General features: G+C 63.7%; 1 protein-coding gene across 7 annotated transcripts in view; it reads right to left on the bottom strand.

Annotated features, from left to right (window-relative positions):
- Window positions 1–20,771, bottom strand: part of OSBPL5 (oxysterol binding protein like 5) — a 46,329-nt gene that overhangs the window by 24,119 nt on the left and 1,439 nt on the right. The window contains exon 1 of one of the 7 annotated variants that reach the window (XM_036221009.1): window positions 8,717–10,692. The exons of the other annotated variants lie outside the window; for them this stretch is intronic. The gene's annotated coding sequence lies outside the window, so the exon portion shown is untranslated. Of the gene's footprint in view, window positions 1–8,716; window positions 10,693–20,771 lie in introns of those variants that run through there. 7 annotated transcript variants of the gene reach the window in all.

The following is a 20,771-nucleotide window of genomic DNA, read 5'->3' as shown; positions in this document are numbered from 1 at the left end:
AGGTGCTGGAAGAGCAGGGACCCCAGCTCCTAATCCTGTGGTGTGTCCACTTCCAAGGCCACGCCCCACGAAGGCCCACTGACCGAACTCTCCAGGCCCAGGGGCACCGCCCGCCACCTCTCTGGGTGGACCCGTGGCTTCCGGCCCACCTCAGGACAGTGACCCCATTTTCTCCCGTGGCCCCTGGTCTTTCTGGGCAAGGGCGCGAACACGCGGAACCTTTCCTGCTGCGCCAGGTAGGTGGCAGGCTGGGAGGGGCTTCAGGAGTGGGCAGGGTGGCCCAGGGTGTCGGTGGCCCCCAGAACCTCCTCTGTGCCCCCAGCCCGGGGATCGAAGTGGGGGGCGCCAAAGCTGCAGCGGGGCCGGGCCGGCCCCTCCGGCTTCTCCCTCCACGATCGCTATCCTGTCGCCAGGCCGAGCTCGTTAGCTTTGCCATTTTACACGTGAGGGAACCCTTTTCAGAGAGGTTGGGTTTGAACTCAAGGTCATACAATCAATCAATGACTGTGCTTGAGCCAAGTTAGACTGATTCTAAAACCACCCATCAAGCCGTTTGTCATCCATCCATTACCCACCCATCCACCCGCCCATCCATTCGTGTATCTCCCATTGATCTACTACCGCTTTCCCATCCAACCTCCCTTCCCTCCTGCCTTCCTTCCCACCCCGCCTTCCCCCATGACTCTTTCTAGCCAATCAGATGAGCAGCCTGATTTCCCTACCCCCACCTCAGGAACGTCCCCCACACCAATGCCCTGGCCCACACCTCCCAGCGGCTCGGTCCCCCTGGAATGCCACACTGAGCTTAAATGTCACTTCCCAGAGGGTTGCCACTCCTTGCCTCACACAATGCAAATTCCCCACACAACACTGGAAGCTCCTGCAGCGTTCTCTTATGCATTCCTGAATTCTCTAACGCTCTTCCCCCCACAGGATGCAAGTTCTAGGGAAGGGGCGCATGTCTGTCTGTCTGTCTGCCCACTGCATCTCCGCAGCACAGGGCGCAGGGACATGCAGCATGCACGAGTGTCACAGGCTCCTTAGCCCCAGCAGCCCCCGGGGTGCATGCAGGCGGCGGGGCAGGCGGCGGGGGCTTCCTTCCTCCTTGTCTGTGGGTCAAGGGATCATTTTCAAGGGTGGCCAGGGGCAGTTTGGGGTCTGATTTCCTGTGTAACCTTGGCGAGGCTCATTCGGCCACCTGCCACCCCGACATCAGGCACAGGGAGGATCAGAGTGCCTGGTTCGCTGAGGAATGAGGCCCTGCCCTGTCCCTCTGGGCACTGGCAGGAGGCGGGGGGTCGGGCGCCCAGAGGTCTGCAGACCCTGGAAGCTGGGAGGCCCTGAGGCGGCGCAGAGGCTGCTGCTCCACTGGCGAAAGCCGGGGCCGCAGCCACGACAGAAGCCCACCCGCGCACAGAGGAAGGGGGATGGGCAATGAAACAGGCCCCGGCTGAGCTGGCAGCAACCTGGGACTGAGGTTCGTGGGCCACCTGGGGAGCGGCACAGGCGGACAGCACAGGAGTCCGCTCTGCCCCCAGCTTGGGCCCTTGTCCCAGCGTGAGCTGAGCAGGCTCCTCATGGGCATCGGCGAGTGCTGGGTCCACGTGGTGCTGGCCCGGAGCAGGTCAGGCTCTGTCCTCAACAGGGCCAGCCATGAGTCCCTGAGTTAGAGCACTTGTTTGGGCACCTGGTAGGTGACAAGCTCTCTGATCCGGTGCCAAGGCAGACTGGCCGACAGCAAGGCCTGGGGAGTGGTCATGGAGCCCACCCAGCCTCACCCCAGCCAGCACCGCCCGCCTCTGGCCCCACGGGAGGAAGCTGCCTTTGGAGCTGTCCCCTCCCCCACCATCCGGACGCCCACCTTCAGTCCAGAATAATGGGATCCTTGTAAAGAAAGGTCATTGTGCCTTATCAGGGCTGCACAGGCGGACACACGGCTGGTTGTCCAGGGCCAGGCCTTGCCAAGCCTGTCTCGTGGGGAGGGCTGAGGCCCTAGGAAGCGACCCAGCAGGATGGCGGACTCCGAGGAGGCCTGCTCTGACGCATTCCCCCAGGTCATCCTGCAGAGGCCTGGGGACAGTGCAGGGGGGCGGGGGGAGGGGGCAGTATCCTGCCCTGCCTCTAATGCCCCTGCGGCCTCCGCTAGCCTTGCATGTCTCTAAGTCCCTATTTGTATGTGGGGGTTTGCTCTGGGGGTGGGGGGAAGGCACGTGCCAAGGCAGGAGCAGAGGGTGAGCCCACACCCAGTGCCCACAGGGCCCAGCGGCCAGCTGTGCTGGAGGGAAGCGGGGAGGGGTTCCCGGTCAGGGGAGACGCAGCTCAGGCCGCCATGGCTCTGTAATTGGAGGGAGCAGAGGCCGGTCCAGCTGCCATGACCCACGTGCTCACATGCCCACCTCGGCCTTAATCCAGCTTCTGATGGATTCAGGGAAAAATTGCTCCAAAATCACAGATAAACTCAGGGACGAGGCAACACAAGCCCACTCGTGTTTGGACCCCGTCTGCGCACTGCATGGTCCGTCAGCACGGGCCGTGGAAGGACAGGAGCCGTTAGTTAAAGGACAGCCCCCAGCAGGTCAATACCACACATTTGCATTCTGGAACTTGCTCAGGGCCCAAGGCTGGTGCCCATAAGAACAAGGAAACCTCCCAGGTTGCCAGAGCCAGCCGCGGAGGCCGCCCGACAGAGGCCGCCTCATGCTGCAGCCCGGAAACGACCACGTCCCCAGAGCAGACACCAGTGTGAGGAGCCTGAAGCATGCTGCACCGGCCCCGTGGGGCTCAGGGCGGGCGGCGTGAGCAGGCCCCACGGGAGCAGGGGCCCCCTCCGCGCACCCGCCGTGCGTTTCAGCGTGCAGGGCCACCGGCGAGTCCAGACCTGCGTTTGGGACTGTCGGCTGGGGGCCTTCCTCCCCCTTGCCCTGTGCGGACCGCGAAGCCCCCGGGCCCTTTCTGTGGTTCCCTCCCACCTGATGGGATTCCTATGGCACTGGCGGGCGGGGCGGGGGGTGGGGGGAGCAGATCTCATCATCCTCTCTTTTCAAAAAAGGGAGAAGCCGAGGCCCCAAGAGGAGAGGAGGGCAGCCTGAGGCGGCATAGCTCAAGCCATGCCTGGGTCCCCACTGCACTGTGGCGATGGCCGAGGGCAGGGACAGAGAGGGAGGCAGGGGACAGGCTCCCAGAGGGAGTGTCAGGAGCCAGGGCCTCCCCAGAGAGGCCTTTCCAAGATGTGGCAGTGGAGTGGCTGAGTCCCGGGGAGGGGGGCAGGAAGTGGCTTGCCCTGCTCGGAGCACAGTGAGGGCCGCGCCTCAGGGTTCTCTTGGGCTGACTCAGCCAGGTCATGTGGCAGTGGGTTGGGGCTGGCCCCTGGCACCCGCCCACCTGGACTCCTGACCGACACCAGGCCAACAGCAAGCTCAGCGCCACGGTCAGCTGGCCTGGGCGCCACCCACCAGCCACTCCCTCTGCAGCCGCCCACTCCCCTCCCAGTTCTGGGGGCACCAGCCCAGCGGCTGGGTCTGATGTGGGCTCTGCTGCAGGCCCGACCCCAGCGCGTCCCACCCAGACCCTACTGCCCGTCCTCACTGAAAGGAGACTTTGATTCTTAGACGCAAACTGCAGCCTGGTGGCGGGGGTCTCAGGGCGCTGTGTGACCCGGCAGCAGGGCAAGGGAGGACGATAGGGAGAGAGGGTGTCGGGAGCCCAGCCAGGAGGTCGGGGGCCCTGCCTTCCTCTCCGCTCAGCACCTGGCCTCATGTCCACATCTGAAACAGGACACGGATCTCGGGCTGCAGAGTGACCTCCGGCCCACTTCAGGGAGAGGTGCTCACCACCTGAGCCGTGGGGCTGGCCTCTGACACACCCAGGGGGACCCTGCCAGGGGTGCTAACAGGGCCCAGCTCTCCCGCTGGGGCTGCTGCCTGTGTGTCCCTCCCGCTCCCCAGGGAGACGGCCCACGGACCACTTCCTGCCCTGGCAGGAAGTGGCTGCATTGAGGTAGGGTGTGGACCCGACACCATCCTGCCCCAGTACAGGGATCCAGCTCCACCGGCCCATAGGTCCCCTCCAGAGTGAGGCTTCCAGAAGGGCTGAGCTCTCTTGTACCCAGCACTGGGCTGGGGGCTCACCAGGGTTTTTAGGAAATGGGTTTTGGGGGTCTCATCACAACCTGAGCTGCATGGCGGGGGCAGGAGGGGGCCTGGCTTCTCTGACAGCGAAGGTGATTCTGGTACAGAGAGCCCGCTGCTCCGGGGGTCCCAGCTCCCACAGCAGCTGCGCCCCAGCGCGGTGCACGCTCCGCCCTCTCAGCACCTTCCCCGCCAGCCAGATGCTGAGTGAGCCGGCAGGTGGATGGCAGGAAAGACACCCATCGTCCCCCGTCCCCCTCCTGTCTGCCTCCCCACCATCCAGGGGCTGGGGGAAGCAACAAGGACCCCGAGCGTTCGAGTGCCCCACTCTCTGCCTTCTCTCCATCTCACAGACCTGGTAACTGAGGCCGAGGGCGAGCTGCTTTGCCCAGCGCCAGGGGGACGATTAGTGCCAGCCCCCGACTCCCGGTTTGCTGGCACAGGTGGTCCTGGGTCCCCGCGTCACCCCGCAGTGAGGAGGCGGCCCAGGTCTGTGGAGAATGTTCTGGGGGCCGAGCACCCTCTCCGTATCCTGCCACAGTGGGGACAGTCTGGGGAGGTGGCCCGACATCCTCGGATGTGGTGACGAGGCTCCCAGGCCCTGCTACGCCACCAGCCTGGCCCGGAACAAACGTCGCAGGAGGGTGCATGCCCTCCCGGCATCGGCCTGACCCGTGACGCATGGGGGCCACGCCGAGGGTCCCCAAAGACACCAAAGAGCAAACGAGAGAAAATATACCAAAGAGAAAGGAGCGCACGTGCACACGGCAGCACGCACGCGCACGGCGGCACGCACGCGCACGGCGCCACGCATGCGCACGGCAGCACGCACGCGCACGTTCACGGGCATGGCGGTGCGCACGCGCACGTTCACGGCGGCACGCACGCGCACGGCGCCACGCATGCGCACGGCAGCACGCACGCGCACGTTCACGGGCATGGCGGTGCGCACGCGCACGTTCGCGCGCGCACAGGGCGGCACGCACGCACACCTTCACACAGCCGCGAGGAGGAGGCCGCCTCGGCCGCGCGGAGGGCGGGCACGCGGTGGTCCGTCCACACGGGGGGGACGTTACTCGGGCCTCAGAGGGGGAAAGAGCTGAAGCGCACCACGAACAGGAAACTTCCAGAAGCGGACGTGTGGAGATGCCGGCGTGGCGGCGCCAGGTGAAGGACTCGTCTCTTAAAAAGGAAGTCACATGTCCACAATTTTTCACACTTCCGCTGATCCCAACCAAGGTGCCAGTCCTCGGCATTGACCCAGGCCCCCTCGCTAGGGGCGCGGTCAGCACACGTGACCCCATTTCACAGACGCTGAGGCCGCCACCTGGCCCCAAGTCCTGCCGCTGGGACTTACCTGGTGGTGTCACTGAGATGTGGGGAAGCGTCAGAGACCCCCAGGGACCCCCCGGAGCCTCAGGGCTGAGAACCCGCCCCCCTTCCCCCCAGGGAGAAAGAGAGAGGGCAGGGCAGGGCCTCAGAGCCCCGAGACCTAAATTTGGTTCTGTCCCAACACCGCTGGTCACACTGTGAAATGACGCGTACCAAGGCGTGAAGCACCAAGCGGGTGCCTCGTGAGCAGCAGGTGACAGCTAAAACCAACACCGAGAGTGACGAGAGACGCAGTGACTGCGGGGAGGCTGGCCCTGGGTCATGTGTCCCTTGGGGCTGAGTCGCTTTGGGGACGCCCCTGGGACGCAGCCCAGCAGTAGGCGCTTGCCCTGGGGACTCACAGCTCCTTAAACCACCGCTTGGTTTGCAGCGACGGATTGTCCCAGCCCGGGGGTTGGTTCTTAGGGGAGCTTCCCAGTGGCTCCCCAGGCCTGCATGGGTCTGACGCATGTCCGAAGGCCACACGGCCACCGCCTCCAGGCTGCCTTCTTCGACTGAAGCGGGGTGTTTGAAATGCCCCCCAAGAGGAAAACCAGGGGGAGAAGGACCTGCTGAGCGAGCTCAGCTCTCCCTTCTAGCTCAAGTGGAAAGAGCCACGTGTCACAGGAAAGGCGTCTTCGTGCTGACGATGGATGCCCGGCAGAGGCCCTGGGAGGAGGGGCACTCGGCAGCAGCCTTGGGGTTGGACGTCCCCAGAGGGCCTGGTGCAGGGCCAGGTGTGGCTCCGTCTCTGCTGGCCAACCTGGCTTGCCCTGGAGCCGCCTGAGCAGGGCCAGCCCCAGCATGAGGCCTGGCGGCGAGTGGGAGGCGGCCTTCCGGGCTCCTCCCTTGTGCCCTGTGAGTCAGCCTGGTGGACATGCTGCCAGCGCTCAGCCCTGCGTGGGCCAGCGGGGAAGCGGGCCACATGGAGACAGAGGGAGGGGCACAGCCTCGTGAACGTGAATTGAAATGTCCAGAGCTCATGTCCTTCAAGCCAATGATCTGACTTCTGAAAACTTGCTAAGTTTTCAGAATAAGACCCGTGGAGCCTGAGTGTGTGGAGAGGGCACATGGGGGGCGAGCGCTCTGCAGTGTCATCTAGGGGGAGGAGACCCCTATTGATAGCCGGGGGGGGCACACTGACCATGGCCACACAAAGGGCCACAGCACCCCGCCGTGGCCGTGGAAGGGGCTGGGAAGGTACTGGGGACCGGAGCTGGCCACCATGGGGCCTTGTGGATGAGACGATGCTCCTGTGTGCCTGCAGCCGGTGTGTGTGACGTGTGTGACGAGGGGCCTTCTCGGTCCCATCTGAGCTCCAGGACGAGCGTGTGTTCCTATTTCTGTTGGAAAATGTGCCGAGCAGAGCCATCTCGCCAGGCTGGGTCAGTGGTAGAAGTGAGGGGATTCTGCACCCCCGGGGTCGGAAGGGGCTCTTGGCTGGCCTGGGGACACTGGCCTGGGGATGTAGGACAAGGTGGGCTCCTGAGGGGCAGGTGGCCCCAGGGCGCCGGGGGAGCATGAACTGGCCTGGAGTCCAGCCTACCTGTACCTGGGCCTCCTGTGCTCAGCGTACCCTCAGCCAACAGAAGGTGCTGATGACTGTCCCCAGGGTCTGACTGACCTAGGTGGGCACATACAGTGCCTGGTGACCAGATGGGCTGGCCACAGACGTGACCTCTCTTTTACCTTCAGAGCTGCTCCTGGGGCAGGTCCAAGTCGCCAAGAACAGGCCGGGGATGGGGGTGTGGGAGGGGGGAAGGCAGGTAGGGAGGAAGTAACACCTGGGGTCTCTCCTGGGCATCCAGGGTGGGGGCTCCAGCCCACCAGGAGCTCCTCGACGTCACGGGGGGGGGTCTGGGGTGTGACCTTCCAGAACCTTCCCACTGCCTCTGCTCTCACCAATGCTGGCCATGCATGCGGACAGTGACGTCACCCTGTCCTGGGACCCCACACAGACCGGGACCGTGGGGAGCCTCCGCCCTCCTGTGACGTGCACCCTCCCTGCCAGCAGTCGTAAAACCGCAGGCGAGGAAAGAAGGAAGAAGCAGGGAGGCCAGAGGTGCACTCGGAGGTCTGTGTTTGGGGAGATGAGATGCAGGCTGGCTTCGATGGCCATGGGGCCCTGGGCCCTCTGCTCTGCGGTCTGGAGTGACAGGGAGCTTGACCCGGACACTTCTTGTGAAGGCTCACGGGGAGGATTTCACGGAAGCCTTAAAGAGAGGGAAGGGGTCACACACTGGAGTCCCCTCCCCCCAAGTAAGGCTCAGAGTTGAAGAGACAGAGCACGGTGCCCCGAGGGCACTGGAGAGGTGGCCTTTGGTGGCGGCAGCTAGTCAGAGGCTCAGACAGGGGAAGCCAGAGGCCTCCCGGACGGACGGGAGGCCCGGAGGTAGCTGGGAAGTAGGTGGTGGGAGCTGAGTGGCCACCACAGGGGGTCCCAGCGGCCCTCGGGGGGCTGCAGCCTCCTAAGAGCTGGACCTCTAGCCGCTGGGGACCCAGTACAGCCCGGGTCCCCACCCGCCGCAGAGCTGCCTGTGGGACCCTCCAGCCCTGCATCTTAGCAACTGTTTCTTTCGGAGGCTCCAGCCTATGACACGCCTCCCCCTGCCCGCCTGTCATTCCTGGGAGCCCCATTGGTTAACAATGCCATGCCAGAGGTCAATGCCATGCCGGAGGTCCCCTGTGCCGGGAGCTCAGCTGAAGTGGGGAGCCAGGGTCCCTGGGTGCTGTCGTCAGCTCCCGCATGCATGGGCGGGGGTGTGATTACTCCCCCGGAGATCACCTCCTCCAAGTGCCCCACCCAGCTGGGAGGCCTGGGTGGCATGCTTGGCACAGGTGAGGCTGCAGCAGGCGCTGAAACCGCGGCCCCCGCGTGGCCCCTCCCCACCGTCATCATCGCTGCCGGACACTGTTTCTCAGCATGTCCCCAAGCTCAGCGCCCTTGCAGGCGTTGGGGACAGTTCATGGTCCCACAGCAACGGGAATTCTTGCCCACGTCTGCAGGTGTGCATGTGGCCTCACCCAGGCTCTGAGTCTTCCATCCTCTGACCTCCCAGGAGGCAGCCCATCTACAAGAGGTGACGCAGACACTGCCCAGCGCCGACCAGCACCAGTGGCCAGAGCCCCACGGTCCCTGTTCAGGGGTGCACCCCCCCCCAGGGCGAGGGCAGCCTCAGCCCTCTCTTTCTTCCTCTTTGATCATCAAAAGCACCCACCTCTTGTTGACGTGTCAATTGGCAGTCACTGCCCTGGCCAGGCGCCAGGTGGCTTGGGGCACAGCGCCAGCCTGGTCCCCGATGCACTGCCGAGTGTGCCGCGTGCCAGGTGCTGGCACAAACAGGGCTGGGGCCTGGCAGAAAGAGGCTCGGACTCCAGGGGTGTGCCTTCGTGAGGCGGCTCTTCCTACAGAACGTGTTTCGTTTCCCAGGTAAACACATATGGCGGATCGTCGCTGTTTTCTCCCTGCGTTTCCTCCTGGGGAATCGGCTGTGAGCACCAGCAGCCCAGGGAGGAATCCAAGGCCGCTGAGGGTGGGGCGATGGCCTGCCCACAGGTGGGCATGTCCAGACCCGCCCCTGCAGCCAGAAACTGGGGAGGGTGCGGCCTCACGCCCCTCCCGGCCATGCAGCTGAGGACCAGCTGAGCGCATGTCCGGCATAAATCAACAAAGAAACCGGCCACTCCTTGGAGAACAGCCCACGACTCGGCAGATGCCAGCCTGAGCCCCAGGGAGGGTCCTCCCGGCAAGGCAGCAGCGCTGCACTGGGAACTGGGTGGCCCCTTTGCCGAGGTGACCTCCCAGGCTCTGAGAGGCGAGCTCTCTGCCCACTGAAACCCCCTCCGCCTCCAGGGCCACGCTCAAAGTGTGCGCAGACATCGGATGACACTAGGTGACGGTGCAGGGTGGCATTAGTCATCGCCAGTCACAGTGAGAAAGGGCTTCTCTTAAATTCCCTCTACTGCCTCCCAATCAGGTCAGAGAATCGGGGTCTTCGAGGCCTCTTCGCCCCATCACTGCTCACGTCCATTCACCAGGGGTGGGGCGCCCTTGGGCACAAAGCCACAGCGACCAAGGAGCTCAGCAAGGCCAGGTGTCCCATTGCTACAAGGTAGCCAGTGTTCTGCTCGCTATGCAAACTTTGTTACCAGCTATTCACCGGGAGAGGCGATGATTTCCTAACTGTAGCAATGAGTAAAGGTTCTCTTAGAAATAAACTTACTTCAGTAAACACAAGCCAGTGGGCTTAAGGAAACACGTTTTAAATAACAGACTAGGTGGCGCTGGACTTTGCGAAGCCGCGAAGCAGTCTGCGGACTCTGGAAGCTGCCCTGAAGAAGCTAGGAGCTGCCCAGAGGGAGGTCTCCCTCCAGCCGAGAGCGGGGACCAGGCCTTGGTCGTCACAAGTTCCCTTCCCAAGAGTCCCACCCAGAGCACCTTCTTTTATTATAAAACAAAATGTAAATGCAGAAAACCACACGTATGTCTAGCTCGTGAGCTTTCGCAGACAAACACTCCGTGACCGTCATCTGCCCACCACCCCGGAAGCCTGTCAGGCCCTGCCTGCCCTGCGGGACGGAGCCTCGACCCTCCCCTCCTCTGCGGTTTCGCCGTCCGTGCTGTACCCCTGGGGTCCTGCCTCTAAGTCTCTTACTCTGCACCCGCCCCCTGCCCTTTTTTTTCCTTACAACCCATCTGGAGCACCAGCATCTGACCTGCGAGGGGCTTTGGGACTGGCCTGGCCGGGGCTCTGCCACTCGGCGGGCCTGCGGGGTGGGCCACGCTCGGCTCGGCTCTGGGCCCTGGTTTCACAGCCCCGGCCTGTCCTGAGCCTGCGCAGAGCAGACGCCTGGGCTCCTGAAGGCCTGGGCTCCACCGGGCCCTTGATGCCCGGTGGCGGCCGCTAATAAACAGGAGGGTCCCGAGTGCATTCTGCAGGGGAACACACGGCACGGCCACAGACGTGGGAGGCACGACGCTCTGCCTGGTCGGGTCAGGCCTCGCGGGGTCTCTGTGAGCGCTCACGCCGCGCGCCCACCTCCGGCACGTGCTCTCGGCTTGCTCACGTCGCCAACCGGTTATCCTACTCAGCGGGCCTCCGCGACAAGAGCGGCCAAGCAGCAGGAATGCTTTTGAGAAACGAGATAACTGACAGCCCGTCCAACAAGTTTAAGAGAAGGCATCTGGGGCCGTTTACACAGGGACTAACAGCCCTGCGGGGCGCGGCGTCCTCGGGCGGGAGACCACACGCTGAGCGGGTTTTGGTCCAGCCCCGTCTGGGTGACTCCGGGCAGCCGTCTTCACCTCGCTGAGCTTTGGGGTGCCCATGTGCACAGTGGGGACGACAATAGAACTAACTGCATAGGGCTGTTTTAAGGATCGAAGGACACAGGTCGTTTTAAAAAGCCCTTAATAAAGTGTTATTAAAATTAATCATAATGCCCCCAAGACACCAGGAAAAGGGTTAAATGATTTCCCGTTTCTGCTCCGAGGTTGCGAGGCAGCGCATGTGAGGTGCGTTCTGCGGAACACAGACATCCTCGGAGGTCTGGAGCTTAGCGGAAGAAGCTGCCCATGCCAGGGACAGTACCCGTGGCCTGGAGGAACGGTCCCCAAGGGCCACGCCTTCCGCCGGGCTACTCCCGCTCCGGCAGGCCAGCTGGGGCCGGGCCAGTGGCTTCAGACTCCAGGCTCAGGCCGGCAAGCGATGGATGGCCACGTCGGGAAAACGGGCCCATCGGAGGTAAACAGCGTGTCCCTTGTGCTTACGAGATTTAAAAATAAACTGAAAAGCAGACACGGTTTAAAAATAGCGAGCAGGGCGGGAGAACGGTCGTGTGCCCGGTCTTCATCCCGTCATCTGCTAAACCGCAGTTTAACTGACCGCCCGGGCGGCTGCAGTGCTGGCGGACAGCGGCGCAGGCTGGCGGCGCCCCAGCAGGGCCGGTGGCGGCCCCGCGGGGACCACCGAGGGACCCACTTGGCTGCACCAGGCCAACTCTGCACAGAAGGAGGCTGTTCCCGCCTTTTCGCTGCACTTGGTGTTCTCGGGCGTGTTCAGGGTAGTGGGGGCTCTGTGCATGAACCCACCACGGGGACAGCCTGCCGAGTGCCCCTGGGCTCCCCCTCTTCCTACAGTGCACCCCACACCGCCTGGCCAAGGCGGCCCACAGCGGGCACCTGTCACCTCTGGTAAGGGGGGTGTGGGGGAGTGGGGCACCCCTGGGGAAGGTCCTGCCGGCGTTTCGGAGTGCAGGGCAGGAGGGCGGGCTCGGCTGGCGCTCGGGACTCGGCGCGCCCGGAGCGGAGGGCCTCGTCTCTCCCGAGGGAAAGGCCACGTTTGGTTTCTAAAGGGCCACTGCAAAGCGGGTGTTTGCTGGACAGGACCAGAGAGCAACGGTGATGGGGAAGTGGGTGCAGGCCCGGGGTGCTGGACCGAGAGACGGCAGCCCTGTGGGCACGGGGCAGCGGGGATGGCCACTGAGCAGCAGGGCCTGATGGCCGAAGGAAGACCTGCCTGGTCGGAGCTCAGACCCGCTGAAGCCCGGTGGTGCTGAGTGTAAGAGGTGTCGGGTGTGGCCTTCGGCTCCATCCCAGGTCCTGGCACGGGAAACGCGGGCTGTGCCAGGGCACCAAGCAGACATAAAACAGTCAAAGGTCCAGGAAGCAAGATCCGAAGGCATTTCCACACAATCGTGACTCAAAAGCCTCTGGCCACATCCGAGTCCTACTCCTTGCAAACGTCTGGGCCTCACAGAAATAAAGACAGAACTGTGGCCTGGTGATCCACTGGCGAGGCTTCCTGCAGGGCGGGAGGCCCGCGGTTAGTCTGGCCACTCCCTGAGCCCCTGTGATGGGGGGCTATGTCCCCCCACATTCCTGTACCGAAGTCCTAACTCCCAGGACCTCAGAATGTCACTGTATTTGGAGATGGGGTCCTTAAAGAGATAATTAAGGTAAAACAGGGTCCTTGGGGTGAGCCCTAGTCCCATGTGACTGGTGTCCTCATAAGAAGAGATGGGGACACAGACGGGCACAGAGGGACGACTGTGGGGACACAGGGAGGAGGAGGCCGTCTACACCACAGGGAGAGAGGCCTCGGGAGGAACCGCCCAACCGCACCTGCATCTCGGCCTCTAGCCTCCAGCTGTAAGGCAACTAACAGCTGTGGTTTAAGGCCCCCAGGCTGTGGGACTGCCACAGCAGTTGACTGATAGAACCACACAAGCAGGCCCCCCTGAGAAGGGCCGGTCAGCACCAAGCACCCTTGAGACATCTCCCTGGTCACACCTGGAGGAGTGGGGGACCTGAGGCTCCTCTCCCCGGACTGACGGCCGGCACAGGGGCTCAGCCCCGCCTGGGCCACTTCCCAGCTGGGTGACGGTCGACGCCCCTGGCATTGATGGCGCTTTGCACCCAGGGCTTGGGGACGAGATGACCCAGCAGCAGCCTCCGCCAACAGCCCCGCCTCCACACAACGACCAAGTGGGAACGCCCGCGTCCGGGACTCGCCTGCCGCGGCCCCCTCGCCAGGTCGGCGCGGTGGCAGCGTGTTCTCGGCCCGGGGCCTCCGCGCTCTAACCACCAGCTCCGAGCGGGGCCTGCGGCAGCGTCCGCCACACCCCGCCCTGGACCCTTGCCATCCAGGGTCAGCCTTTTTTTTTTTTCTTTTGCTCGACGACGATGGAGCCACAGTTGACAAATGAATTGTAAGATGTTTAAAGTGCATGCGAGGCGATGACTCGATGTACATTTACTTGCGAACCGATTCCCCCTGCTGAGTTAAGGAATGTCCCTCCCCTTACAGATTCCAGCCCCCCCCCCCCGCCCCGGGCGAAACATCATTTCGGTTCTACCCTCTGAGCACATTCCAATACCGTGCTGGCTAGGTCCCCACGGCACATACATTTTTTCTTTTTAATGAACAAAACGTGCGGGTACTCGAGACATTTGGGGGAACCTGGCTAACATCTCTGTGTCACGAACGCCACCGACGGACTAGAAACACCGGGAATGCGCTTGACTGGGCAAAGGACATAAATCGTGATTATTTATCTAACGCGAGGAAAAGGAATGAGGAAGAGTCGCTCCCAGCCGCCTGGCTCAGAAGAAGCTGCAAGTATTTCCGCAACTTCTCTGCGACTTCGAAACCATGAGGCACGAGCAGGGTCACGAAGGGACGGGACATCGGCGGCACTGTCACATCTGTAAGGAAGCCAAGGGCGCCCGCATTCGCTCCGGCTTCTTCCATATATAGTCACAGCACAAAAAACGCGCCTGGGAACGCTGGCTTGGAAGTCCTCCGGGAGGAGGGAGGTGGGAGCAGGGAGTGGGGACGGAGGCGGGGGAGGGGGCCAGGGGGCCCGAGGGGCCAGCACCACCCTGTAGCCCTCAGCTCTCAGATCTGAAGCAAAAACAGCCAGATGTGATGACCTTGGCTCTATTCTTCGGTGTGGTTCCTGTGTTTAAATCTTCCACGTTCATCAATGTTAATCAAGCTTTTAATTAGCGATACAGAGATGGTCCCTCCCTGCTCCCAGGGCTAAGCGGTATGGCAGAGCCTGAGCCTGAACTTGACAGTAGGTCAGACACAGCCCTCAGTCTGGGCCGGCTCTGCGAGGCCCCGTTGCACGGATGAGAACACCGAGGTCTGGCGCTTAAAGGACTTGCCCAGGGCCCCTTGGCCACCTCTGGGCGTCCATGTGGTCAGAGGTCACCCACAGGAAGTGAGGCGCGTTTCACAGGGGCCCCGTTCACAGATCAGGGGGGCTGGCTTAATGGGCGCCGGGAGCCAGGGCCTGCCTGACATAAACAAGTCACCGAAACCAAACCCACAGGAGCAGGGCTGGCTGTGGGAGACCGACCCGTGAGAAGAAGGCATGGGGCTGGGAGGCGGGAGGCGAGGTCACCCTGAAGAGACAGGCTCCGCAGAGCAGGCGGGGCTAGGGGCGAGCCTCCCAAACGCCTGGGGTTCCATGCCTGCCCGCTGAGCGCCATCCTGTGTGGGCGCCGGCTCAGCGCACCACACGGAGCCGGGGAGGCTGTTCCAGGCGCAGGAACAGCGTGGGCTAAGGCAGAGAGGCCCAGGCGGGACAGACAGCCGAGGGGCTCCTGCCCTTGCCACCCCAGGGTCACAGCGAGCAGAGGGCGGGGGCCCTCCCCAGGGCTGAGCACCCCCAGGTGAAGGAAGAACCAGCCCAGCCTGCCCGGCTGCTGGCATCTGGAAGCCTTCCTGCAGGGCAGGCAGCGAGGGTGCGGGTCCAGCTGCTGCCGGCCTCTGGCCTGGCACATGTGCCCTTTGCTTGAGGCCCTAAAGCACGGCCACCTCTGTCCCTTGCCTGAGCCCGGGGTAGAGACCCAGCAGGGCTGGGCTGGAGTGGCCGCTCTCCCCTTCTGCGGGAGGACAAGGGGCCACAAGGCACCCCGCGGCCCCACGAGGTGCTTGCACTGGGCTGCTGCAGGTGGGCGGCCTGCTCTTCGGGGTGGGAAGCCCTCTCCCTGTCCTGCTCGGGGACCACAGGACAGAGGGTGGCGGGAAGCAGCTGTCCTCTCCAGCAGCGGGCTGGACTTGCCGCCGGACGCCAGGCGAGCAGGTGGGGCAGCGTTAGTGACTCTGAGGACATCCGTAAGGGTCACATGTGGGTGCGAGACAGGGAGGAGGGAGAGGTAGATTGCCACTCAGTCTCGAGACTTCGTTCAAACTCTTTAAAATCAGCAGAAACTTTTTTCCATATAAAACTCGACGTGTATCTTGAGGGCTGGGACAGCGGCCTCTAGGGGGAGGACCCTGGCCTCGGGCGATGCTGCGCTCTGCAGGTCCTGCTTCTCTCCAGGCCCCTGCCTGGGCCTGGGGGACAGGATGTGGAACACAGGGTGTCGGGGATCCGGGAGCCATAGGGGAGCCTTATGGACGGGGAAACTGAGGCCCAGTGAGGGCAGCACGATGACCCTGCCACTCGGGCCCCAGTTCCTCCCTTCTCAGTGAGAGTCCCGCCTGGGGTGCCCTCAACCTTCAGCTCGCGTTGGGGGGGGCGGGGCAGGAGGGCCGAGGGGAGTCTCAGGGACAGGGGTCTGCTGGCCCTTTCTGTGTGTGTGAGTTTCACCCAGGAGCGGAGTCTAAAGGTCAGCAGGGGGTCAGGGTAGGGCTCTCAGTCCTTTGGGGGTGGCCTCCCTATACCTGTGACTTATGTTTTGAAGTTTAATGCGAAGTCCCAACTCCTGCTCCCTCCGCGGCGCCCCTAAGGCCCTGCCACGTGCCTGCCCTTGGGCCAACAAGGTTTGGCTCGTAAGCCACAAGGGCCTACACCAGAGTCACCAGCACAGGGCTGATGCTCACCCGATGCATATGTGAGCCCGGCTGGTGACTTACGGGGCTGCTGTGGGCCTGGTCTACAGACAGGGAAGTGGAGGTTTAGGAGGTAAAGAAAACACTGGCCCTCAGGCCCGGGTTAAAATCCCCTGAGCCACCTTCCTGGGCCAGGCCTCCAGATCCACTGTGCTCTGGGACACCACCAACCCCTTGGACCCTGGCCCAGCCTCGGTCCTGTCCCCCAGCCCCAGGTCTGCACTGGGGGCCCGGCTCAGCCCAGGCCCAGCTGGCTGGGGTCCGGGGCTCCCCTCAGGAGCAGCACTGTGCAGGAGAGCCTGCCCTGTCACTCTGGGGGACAGCCGAGTGCCAACCCAGAGGCCTCGGAGAGGGCCTCATTCAGGGGCCCACGGCAGAGATGCCGAAGCAGGCCTCCTGAGCCCGCAAGGCCTCTGTCCATGGCCCTCCCTGGCCACCGCCCCTCCAGCCACGTTCCCAGGGCCACCCACGGGCGGCCATGCTGGCTTTCAGGTTCCAACTGAGAGAGATGGGGCCCTGTCAGCCCCTGTCTCACAGACTTGGGGCGAGGAGCCCATAACTCCATGGCCCATGGCAGGACCGGGTTGGCAAGGGTCCCCAGACCCCTGGGTGTCGAAACAGGTGGCAAATGAGAAGAACACGACGCCCCGGTCCTCTGAGGTCAGAACCCTCCTCGCTCTCTCCTGCAGAGGCTTAGGGACCCTCATCCCACAGACACAGCAACACACACACCTAGAGGGCCCCGCCGGGCTGCCCAGCCGGTTCCCCTGGAGATGGTTCAAGGCCCGAGTCTGCGACCTCGCCCCGCTGCGACCTCGCCCCGCCCGGGCCTCGCCCCGCTCCTGCCGGATCTGCCCGACTCCTGACCTGGGGCGGGGTGGGACCCTACCTTCCTGTCCCGGCCGCTCAGGTGCCCTCTGGTCACTCCCCGGCCCCCCTCTTTTGGCTTCCTGGGGAAGTGCCCTCCCACGAGGACCCCGGCCCTTTAACCGACTCTCCCGCCGCATTCCTCCCAATAGACCCGCATACAAATCCCGCCGCCGCACCGCGGTGAACCGGCCGCGCAGCCGCGGGGTCGTTAATGGACCCTTTGCCGTATTCACCCCAATAGGTGGGCATGACAGCCTGCGCCGCCGCCGCAGCACAACCACGAGCGCCCTTTAAGCGACCTCCCCCGCGCCGTATTCACGCCAATAGGCGGGCACAACAGCGCCGCCGCCGGGCTCCCTTCCCCGCGTGGAAGCTTCAGGGAACCGGCTCGTGGCTGTTGGGCCAGCCAGAGAGGGACGAGACGAAGGCACCGCCCTGCCGCTGGAGGCAGAGCACCTGGAAGCCTTGCTCCCTCCTGGCTCTGGGCCCCGCCATCTCATCCTGCCAGCCATGGCCAACCTCTGTCTCCCGGGCACTTGCCTGTCTGTGACAGCAGAGCTTGGCCAACACCCGGCGTCCAATCCACCCCCCCCCACACACACACACCCCACGCCGTGCACAAGGGAACACGATTTCTGGCTGGTCACAAGGGGCAGCCTCGGGAACACCTGTATTACTGGGAGCACTCCTTTGGGGTCAGTGCCCCCTAACTACCCCAGCCCTTTGGGTCCCAGGGTCAGTGGGACCGCCACCAGATAAAATGTCGCCACTCCTCCATTACCTGCAGCTGCACGGTCTGTTTCTGACTCAGGGGAGGGCAGCCACGAGCCCCGACTTGGGATGGGAGGGGTCTCCTGCCTGCCCCTGCCCGGGGGGAAGACTCAAAGACTCCCCGGACAAGAGACCATTCCAGGGCTTCCCAGAGCATCTACTGCGTGCCAGGCCCCCGGACGGAGCCTGAGCAGACTTAGGCAACAGGTTACCCCTGCCCGCAGGTGCCGGCAGACAGCCGCCCTGGGCCTGGCTCTGGTCCAGCTGCTCTCCATCTTTACTCATTCAGTGACAGATGGAGATGATTTCACAGACAGATCAGGGCTGCTGAGTAAACAACACACAGCTCTCTCAGAATGGGCACTTTCATGGGGCACAGTCTCTCTGAGAAGTGACGTGTGAGTTGAGGTCTGAGTTAGCCCCCTGGGCAGAGGGTACATGAGTGCAAAGGCCCTGGGGTTAAAAAAAAATTAAGAAAAAGCAGGCCTGGGGCTGGATGCTCATTAGCGCGGGCGAGGAGGTGAGGACCGGGCAGGCACCCAGGCCTTGTGGGGCGCGGGAAGGACTCTGGAATCCTTCCGAGACCAGCGGGAGCCACGGAGGACTCTACGTGGGCGAGCAATGTGATGTGGGTTATACTTTTAAAGGTCGCGCTAGCCGCCGGCTGGAGAAGGACTAGGAGGGCCCGGCACAGAGAGCCTGTCGCATGGCTAGCGCGGTCACAGAGAGTCTGTCGCATGGCTAGCACGGCCCCCCAGGACGGAGCTGGAGCTAGAGAAGAGAGGATGTAAAGCCCAGCACTGGCTCTGAGGTTTGCAAGAGGCCCTGGGGGTACCCCAGATCCCTCAGGGCTGGCCAGCCAGGCGTGCACCCTGAGCCATGGGGACCGTCTCTCACTGGCCCCAGGACCCCAATAACCTTGGGGTTGTCTGATGGCCCTGCACCCCTCCAAGGGCCTGGCTGGATGGTTCCCAGGCCCTTCTCAGGGGTCATCGGGCACCCCCTCCTTGTTCCCTCCTTGGGGGTCCCTGAAGCACCTCCAGGGTGCCCCTCACATCTCGGTCCTGCAGCATCCCTACCTGGGATGGCTGAGTCTCCAGCCACTTGGCCGGACAAAGAGCCCTGAGCCAGAGGGAGTCATTCTTGCCCCCGCCTTCGCCTCGGCCCCAGCCTTGGCTCTCCACGGGGCAGGTCCTGAGCACACAGCTGGGGCCCACTCCCCCGGCAGAGACGCCAGCACGCGCCGGACTTCACGCCCTGCGCACGCTCCCAGGGACCCTGGCCGGGAACAATGGTGATGCTATGAGAATGGCATGATCCAAAGTCTGAGCCCCTCGTGCAGGAGAGGCCACCTCACGAGTCCCTGGAGAAGGGACGTGACCGCTCGCACGCCTCCCGGGGAGCACCCCGCGCGATGAGAAACACCAGCGGCCCAGGCCGCTGCGAACCCTCGGAGGTCACCCTGCCCTGTAAGTTATGTTTCCTGACCCACAGGTCCTGCAGGCCAGGGCACGGAGCATGCCCTGTTCCCTGTGACTGGCGCGAGCCGCCAGAACCTCCCAGGGCAACACACCTGGTGGCCTTGGGGAAGCGCATCCAGCCTGTCCTGCACCCCCTGACGCCTGGCTCCCTACACACGACGATGCCCACTGGGTGCGCTCATCGTCCCTGGAGGCATCCAGGCAGCTCCACCTGCCGACTGCAGAACCTGTGGAAATGACCGGGGTTCTTTTGGCACGCACCGGGACCCCCTCAGGTCTCTATAGCCCCCAACCCGGGCCAGGGCCTCACCCTATAACCCTGAGAGCTGAGTCTGCACTTCCTCGGGTGTGGCCTGACACCTGCCCCTTGAACGGGAATGAGAATGGGGGTGGGGCAAGCTTCTCTCCCCTCCACCTGTACCCTGCGTGGGGGTGGGGCAAGCTTCTCTCCCCTCCACCTGTACCCTGCGTGTGCATGTGCGTACGCACACCAGCCCTGGCTTAGCCACGGAATCAGCAGAAATCATCAGCCCCGGAACAGCTGCCACGGACACACGACACGGTCACCAAACCGCTGTCCCGACACGGAGCCTTCCTTCCCTCCCCCACACGTGGCATGTCAGGTCACTGTCACTGCGCAGGGAGCTTCCAGGAAGGGCGACTTCGGGAGAGAGATGGATGGGGACTCCTTCTGCAGAGTACCACCCTAAGGGGGCAGGACCGCGCTGCACTGGGGTTCGGAGACCAACTGGGCCAGCGGGACCCGAGCCCAGGAAGGAGGGGCCTCCCCTTGGCATCCAGGAGGCACAGGGTTCGATGTCAGCACAGCAGTGTCCCCAAGACGAGGCCCTCGCCTGGCCCATCTGCTCTGTCACCTTTTCTACACACAGCCTGGCAAGGCAGACCAGACAGACACACTCGGCGCCTGCCTTCCGGGCACCCTGGCCCTGCCCCGCACACGCGCAGCCAGACAATGAGCTCTGCGGATCCGCAGCTGGAGGCTGGACCAGGCTGGATGGGGAGGGCAGACGCCCCCGACTGCCTGCCGTTGGCAAAGCTCGTCAAGTTCAAGGCCCCTCCAGGCCCCGCACCACCAAGGAAGTGGGGTACAGAGGCAGCGACAGAGCACTCAGCCTGTCATTGCTGAGGGCAAGGGTGCTGGGGTCCAGGACCTGGATCCACCAGGTGTACACAGATCCAAGGGTGTATACGCCCAACCCCAAGTGCTCACATCCCCTGCTGCGACCCCCTGCGCCTGCCGCTGGCCTGGTGGCTGTGCCCGGGGGCATGGTCACAGAGGTCTGCCTGTGAAAGGCACCTTGAAGTGGTTTAGGCGGGCAGACAGACACACATGTAAATTATTCCTTGTGTAGACAGAGTAGCAAGTGAGTAAAGCCCACAGATGGCAAAAGAGCAGAAATCCAACAGGCTGCCCCGCCCCCACCAGGCCCCGCCCAGTCCCAGGATGGGTGCGGGGCAGAGGGGCCCGCCTTATTCCTGGAAGGACCTGCCCGCACCCCCAGAATCCTGATGCAGCCTCTGCTGACAGCAGACAGCCAGCTGGGGGTGGGGTTGGGGGGAACGGCCTGGGGAACCCCAGCTGGTGAGTGTCGGGTCCCCCTCTCCCCCAACCTCCAGGAATCCTCAAGTGCCCAGGGCCCTGCTGTCCGCTCACGTCCCAGTTCCCCAAGCTCCAAATCTTTAAGGGGTCAGTGGCCTCGAGATGGGGGCTGTGGCTACCGAGTGAGGGGAGGGATCCTCCCCTCCCCTGTGCGGGGCGGAGGGAGCCCTTCACTCTGTGGACC

Source organism: Rousettus aegyptiacus, unplaced genomic scaffold (genome assembly GCF_014176215.1).
Source record: "Rousettus aegyptiacus isolate mRouAeg1 unplaced genomic scaffold, mRouAeg1.p scaffold_m13_p_5, whole genome shotgun sequence".
Classification (NCBI taxonomy): domain Eukaryota; kingdom Metazoa; phylum Chordata; class Mammalia; order Chiroptera; family Pteropodidae; genus Rousettus; species Rousettus aegyptiacus.
The sequence above is the reverse complement of the archived record's forward strand: the minus strand, read 5'-3'. Positions and strand labels throughout refer to the sequence as shown.